Source organism: Hemibagrus wyckioides, linkage group LG15 (assembly GCF_019097595.1).
Source record: "Hemibagrus wyckioides isolate EC202008001 linkage group LG15, SWU_Hwy_1.0, whole genome shotgun sequence".
Classification (NCBI taxonomy): domain Eukaryota; kingdom Metazoa; phylum Chordata; class Actinopteri; order Siluriformes; family Bagridae; genus Hemibagrus; species Hemibagrus wyckioides.
In genome coordinates this window covers 23,113,529-23,120,197 of record NC_080724.1, presented here as the reverse complement: position 1 = coordinate 23,120,197, position 6,669 = coordinate 23,113,529, and the positions used below count along the sequence as shown (strand labels likewise).

At 43.3% G+C, this 6,669-nt stretch overlaps 1 protein-coding gene across 2 annotated transcripts in view; it reads right to left on the bottom strand.

The window, feature by feature from the left end:
* Window positions 1-6,669, bottom strand: part of iqsec1a (IQ motif and Sec7 domain ArfGEF 1a) — a 137,300-nt gene that overhangs the window by 129,266 nt on the left and 1,365 nt on the right. The gene's annotated exons all lie outside the window — the stretch shown is intronic.

Sequence of the window (6,669 nt, the reverse complement as noted above, 5' to 3'; positions counted from 1 at the left end):
AAGGTGAGATGGTGAAGATGAGATGATGAAGGTGAGATGATGAAGGTGAGATGATGAAGGTGAGATGGTGAAGGTGAGATGAAGGTGCGATGATGAAGGTGAGATGGTGAACAATGCTGTGAGATGATGAAGGTGAGATGATGAAGGTGAGATGATGAAGGTGAGATGGTGAACAATGCTGTGAGTTGATGAAGGTGAGATGATGAACAATGCTGTGAGTTGATGAAGGTGAGATGATGAAGGTGCGATGATGAAGGTGAGATGGTGAACAATGCTGTGAGATGATGAAGGTGAGATGATGAAGGTGAGATGATGAAGGTGAGATGGTGAACAATGCTGTGAGTTGATGAAGGTGAGATGATGAAGGTGCGATGATGAACAATGCTGTGAGATGATGAAGGTGAGATGATGAAGGTGAGATGATGAAGGTGCGATGATGAACAATGCTGTGAGATGATGAAGGTGAGATGATGAAGGTGAGATGATGAAGGTGCGATGATGAACAATGCTGTGAGATGATGAAGGTGAGATGATGAACAATGCTGTGAGTTGATGAAGGTGAGATGATGAAGGTGCGATGATGAACAATGCTGTGAGTTGATGAAGGTGAGATGATGAAGGTGAGATGATGAAGGTGAGATGATGAAGGTGAGATGATGAAGGCACTTAAGCATGCTCTGGACATCGCAGGGGTGATCGGGTACACCCACATTCAGAGAGATCTAAACCTCAAGATATCGCAGCGGAGAGGGGGCCACATAAGGAACACCCTGCCTACAGGAACACCATCAATGTGCCCATGCCCACAAAACCCAACCCCTGGCCCCTGACAAGCCCTGGCTCACCTGCCAATGTCCAGACAGTGTCCAGCTTGGTGGACCTGGGATTCAAAGCCAGGGTGGAAACTGGCCAGGCGTCTTGTAGGACTTTATATTATTATTATTATTATATTTACAGAAAGCTTTCCTCAGTGTGAGTATTTTCCACATACAGAGTAGGTTTACTGTGTGTGTGTGTGTGTGTGTGAGTGTGTGTGTGTGTGTGTGTGTGTGTGTCATTGTGTATTTAGTATGCAGCTGGTTGTACGCTGGCAGGAAGGAGCATCACGTCAATGGCTAGTTGGTGTGCGCGAACACACACACACTCACACACACACACTCACACACACACACACACACACACACACACACACTCACACACTCACTCGCTGCAGCTGGGCACATTTCATTCACTGGAATGAAAATGTCAGTGTGTGTCAGAGTGTCAGTGTGTGTCGCTTCTGGTGGGCAAGGCTGTAATTCTCCTTTACACACACACACACACACACACACACACACACACAGAGCTTCCTGTAATTTAACCCAGGTGTCCTGACAGCACTCAGAACTCTGCTGACTCGAAGGAACATGGCTATGTTTCTGCAGTAGTTACAACATGGAGACAGAGACTGAGGCAGAGAGAGGGCAGGCTTTCACACAGAGCACAGAGACTGTTGTTGTTGTGTTCCTAATAAAAAGGCTGGGTAGAGTATGTGCAGTTTTGTTCTTCCTGTGATAAAGATTGAGATTAGAAGCAATCCTGTCCTCTCTGATCTGCATATCATTGCTGTTTGGACAGGTGTGTGTGTGTGTGTGTGTTTAGAGATGGCAAACTAATCTTTACTCCATGATACACTATCAGTATATCCAACATCACACTGACCATATGAACGTCCTTCCTCACAGTAGCGCTGAATGAACTCCATTCTCTTATAAAGATAAATATATATGTTTGTTATTTTCTTTAAAAGATTTAAAACGGTTTAAAGTGAGTGCAGAACTCCACACATGTACAAGAATACAGTTAGATACACAATTTCCTACTTCCTGTAGATCCTGAGTGACCGATATCTCGTCCAATCAGAGGGAAGAAGTACACACACTACTCCTACCCTTTCCTCTCTGTCTGATTGGTCCTCGTGTTTTTGGGTTTGTTCTTGGGTTTTTCGCGTCTCAGCCACCATAAAGAAAGAATTAAAATTGATACAGTTTAAGAAAAGATCAATAGAATTCTTGTGTTTTTGTGATTCAGATCTAGACAATAAACCAAAACTAAGACATGACTCTAATCACAATCTAAAAAAATGATTCTTTTGCTTTGGTTTGGTTTGATTTCACACTGAACATCATTAAACAAAACAAACAAACAGACTTCATGGAAGAGTGCTGGAAAAGGTTCTCAGGTCTGAGGAGGTGAAAGCTGAATGTTTTGAGCCTCGTCCCTGCATCCTTAGAGCACTTCACACTGTGAAGCATGGTGGTGGTGGGAGCATCATCTTAATCCCCACTTTGACCTTAGCCAGCTCTAGTCATGGCTGGTATCTATTTTTATTCATGACAAGGGTGATGTCAGGAGTTACTGGGACAGTTCCTTTTCAGACCCCTAGGGAGTCCTGACCAGTGGTTTATTATTTATTGTGTTGCCACGCCCTTTCCTAATGTGTTTTCCTGCTTTCTCACCTGTCGCTTGTTTTCCCTTGATGTGCTGCTCTATATATGTCTGTCCTGCTGTCTCGGTCGGGGTCAGTTATTCTGTAACGAACGGGATCGAACCCGGATCTCTGCCGTAAGCTCGATCTCCCGCAGTAGCCGATCAGACCCAAACACAGGGATCCAGTACATGCACTGCTTTTATTTAACAAAACTAACACAACTACATTAAAATAAACCATAACTATGGCATGGAAAATTAAACAACCTCAACAAAACACTGCGTCCGGCCTTACGGCACACACACACACACACACACACACACCGTTACATCAACAAATATATAAGCATAATGACCCTGACCAAGACAGCAGGACAGACATATATATAAACATATATATTCATCAAGGGAAAACAAGGAACAGTTGAGAAAGCGGAAAAACACATTAGGAAAGGGCGTGGCCCCGCCCACGTAGGAATAACACAATAATAATAAACCACTGGCCAGGACCACCTAGTGGTCTGAGAAGGAACTGTCCCAGTAACCCCTGACAGGTGATGTCCAGATTACCGGACATTTAAACCGCATACAGGCTCAACACCGGTGTGAAGTATTTACAGCTCTCTGTGTTCCAGCTGTTCATTGTTTTCTGTGTAAGTTAGCCTGTGTGTGACCTGTGCTCTGTTTTCTCGGTTTATTCTTGCTGTGATTTCTAATTTTTGACCTACACATTCTCTGTGTATTGTATCACATATGGACTTTTAGACCTGTGAGTTTATTAGTGTACTTAGAAACAGAGAGATACACCGATCAGCCATAACACTGTGACCAGTGACCGGTGAAGTGAATAAGACTGAGTATCTCCTCATCATGGCCCCTGTTAGTGGGTGGGATATATCAGGCAGCAAGTCAACATTTTGTCCTCAAAGTTGATGTTAGAAGCAGGAAAAATGGACAAGTGTAAGGATTTGAGTGAGTTTGACCAAAAGGGACAAATTGTGATGTCTAGACCACTGGATCAGAGCATCTCCAAAACTGCAGCTCTTGTGGGGTGTTCCCGGTCTGCAGTGGTCAGTATCTATCAAAAGTATCCTTTAAGTCCTGTAAGTATCCTTTAAGCCCATGAAGGTTCCACCTCACAACTCCTAACATCTTGGTGCCAGATCCCACAGCACACCTTCAGGGATCTAGTGGAGTCCATGCCTCGATGGGTCAGGGCTGTTTTGGCAGCAAAAGGAGGACCAAGACAATATTCGGCAGGTGGTCATAATGTTATGGTTGATCGGTGTATACAAAGTATGACTTTACTGAGAAGGACAGGTTACTCTCTGGAGTGCTGCTCTGCTTGATTTTCCAACAACACATTACTTTAATTTTTTTCAGCTGCTTTAAATCCAGCTGCTTTAAATCCAGCTGCTTTAAATCCAGCTGCTTTAAATCCAGCTGCTTGGTGTAAAACCTCTGATTGAAGTTCATCTCCTCCTGGACTTCTTCTCATTAACTACGTAAAGGATCACAGATGACATTAAAGTCCACGAGCACAGCTACCAATTTACCTTTGACATTTTGTTTGTGAGGAGAGGCTCGTAATCTGCTGAACATCAGGAACGTATAGCAGATGCCTTCTCCATAAAAAGCTGGAATTTAAGAAACAATCCGGTAAAATAGCAGTCTGGCTTCTTAGGAGAAAAAATACACTGATTTAAAGTGAGAGAGATTCTGTGTTTACATCTACACTAATAATATCTAATATCTATGATAACATGCTTGGGATGAGTAAAGGGGCGTGGCCAAGCCTGGACTCTGATTGGCTGATGGAGATGTAAGATCCTGTGTAGATGCCATAAAAAGTAATGGAACGAAATATATCTACATAATAAAACAGGCTTTAAAGAGCAAGAAGCTCTAATAATAATGTCTGACTTGTTTACTCACACACACAGTGCTGCTGTTATAATCAACACGTTTGATTAGGATTAATAAACATACATTAAATAAATAAACTAATGCATGATCAAGGAAGGATTCTCATTTAATTTATAAAAGTAAATCTAAGGCATTATAAACCATATAAACCTCCAGAACCTGTAAACACACACACACACTTATTACACAACACCAAATAACACAACAAGCCAGAAATGTTCACCAATATGCTAGAGCTGTGGATGAACAGGAGTGGAGAGAACGTGCTCTCCTGGTGGGAGGGGCTTAATCTCTCTCCTGTCAATCACAGTGACACTAACCTGTCATAGGCTTCTGTGAGCTCAGGGATGTGGAGCTCTGTAATGGAGCTTTAGGAAGTGTTTCAAAAAGATCATAAATAATTCATCCTACCTGAATGGTAGCTGGTTATGAATGTTATTAATTGTTTATTAATTGCTATGAAATGGTTATGGATCCCTCTGACATCAATAATTACAGACCGGTATCACTCCTCTCCTTTCTTTCAAAAATTCTCAAACGAATTGTTTATAATCAGCTGTCTGTCTATCTCCTGCAGAATAACCTCCATGATCCCAACCAGTCTGGCTTCAAAGCAGCACATTCCACAGACACTGCCCTTTTGGTGGTCACTGAGAAACTACATGCTGCTAGATCAGCCAAGCTTCATCAGTCCTCATCCTCCTCCACCTTTCTGCAGCATTTGACACGGTTAACCACAAGACTCTCTTGTCCACCCTCAGGAGTCTTGGAATTTGTGGAACAGCATGGGAATGGTTTGCTTCCTACCTGGATGGTCGCTCATATCAGGTAACATGGAAGGGATTGACATCTGCCCCACGCAGACTCTCTACTGGTGTCCCACAAGGCTCAGTACTTGGTCCTCTCCTTTTCTCCTTCTACATCCACACTCTTGGCAAAGTGATATCCTCACACAGCTTTTCATACCACTGCTATGCTGATGACACCCAACTTATCTTCTCCTTCCCTCCCTCAGATACCACAGCTTCTGCTCGATTCTCAGCGTGTCTGGCGGACATTTCATCTTGGATGACAGCTCATCAGCTGAAACTCAATCCCAGCAAAACTGAACTGCTGGTCATCCCAGGTGATTCATCCCCAGCCCAGGATCTTGCATTATCTCTGAACAACTCAATGATCTCCCCTTCAGCCACTGCTCACAACCTCGGGGTAACCATGGACAATCAACTGTCCTTTTCCTCCCATGTTGCTAATGTGACACGCTCATGTCGGTTTCTTCTGTACAACATTAGAAGAATTCGACCATTTCTATCCACACAGTGCTTGTTCAGACTCTGGTCATTTCGAGACTGGACTACTGCAGTTCTCTACTGGCAGGTCTTCCTCTGAATGCAATTCGTCCACTGCAAATGATCCAAAATGCAGCTGCACAGCTTGTCTTTATCCTGCCTAAGTTCTCCCACACCACCCCACTGCTGCTCCTCCACTGGCTTCCGGGAGCTGCATCAGATTCAAAGCACTGATGCTTGCCTACAAAGCCAAGAATGGACCAGCTCCATCTTACCTCAAAGATCTTATTACTCCTCACACTGCACCTCACTCCCTCAGGTCCACTAGCACTGCCCGACTGGTCCCACCATCTCTCAGGGTCAGAGGAAGGTCTACATCTAGACTCTTCTCTGTTCTGGCACCGAGGTGGTGGAATGAACTTCCTCTAGATGTCTGCACAGCATCTTCAAACGATGTCTGAAGACCGACCTCTTCCTGAAGCACTTAAACTAGCTCTTATCTTTCCCTGTTTATGTATTGTTATATATTTAATAAAAAAAACAAAAAACAAAAAAAAAACCATCCAATTGTAGGCTAATGGTCTCCTGAGTCTGTAATCTACTGACCCAGTGTTAATGTTTTCAATGATAGAGACTTAAAGCACTTTTATACGTCGTTCTGGATAAGAGCATCTGCCAAATACCAGAAATATAAATGTAAATGTAAATGTTATGAATGGCTATGGATGATCATGAATGTTATTAATTGTTTATTAATAGCTGTGAATGGCTATGGATGGTTATGAATGGCTGTGAATTTGGTATGTGAGTGAGCTGGGATCCTTCGCTTCATTAAGGGAAACATTTTCTAAGAATCAGTCCTGTACTAAAATCACTAAACATTTCCTCCTCGCTGAATCAGGAAGCTGATGTGATGACATGACCAGCTGCTGACCAGACGCTGAGAGACCATCAGCAGTATGCAGTGAAGCCTAACAAACACTGA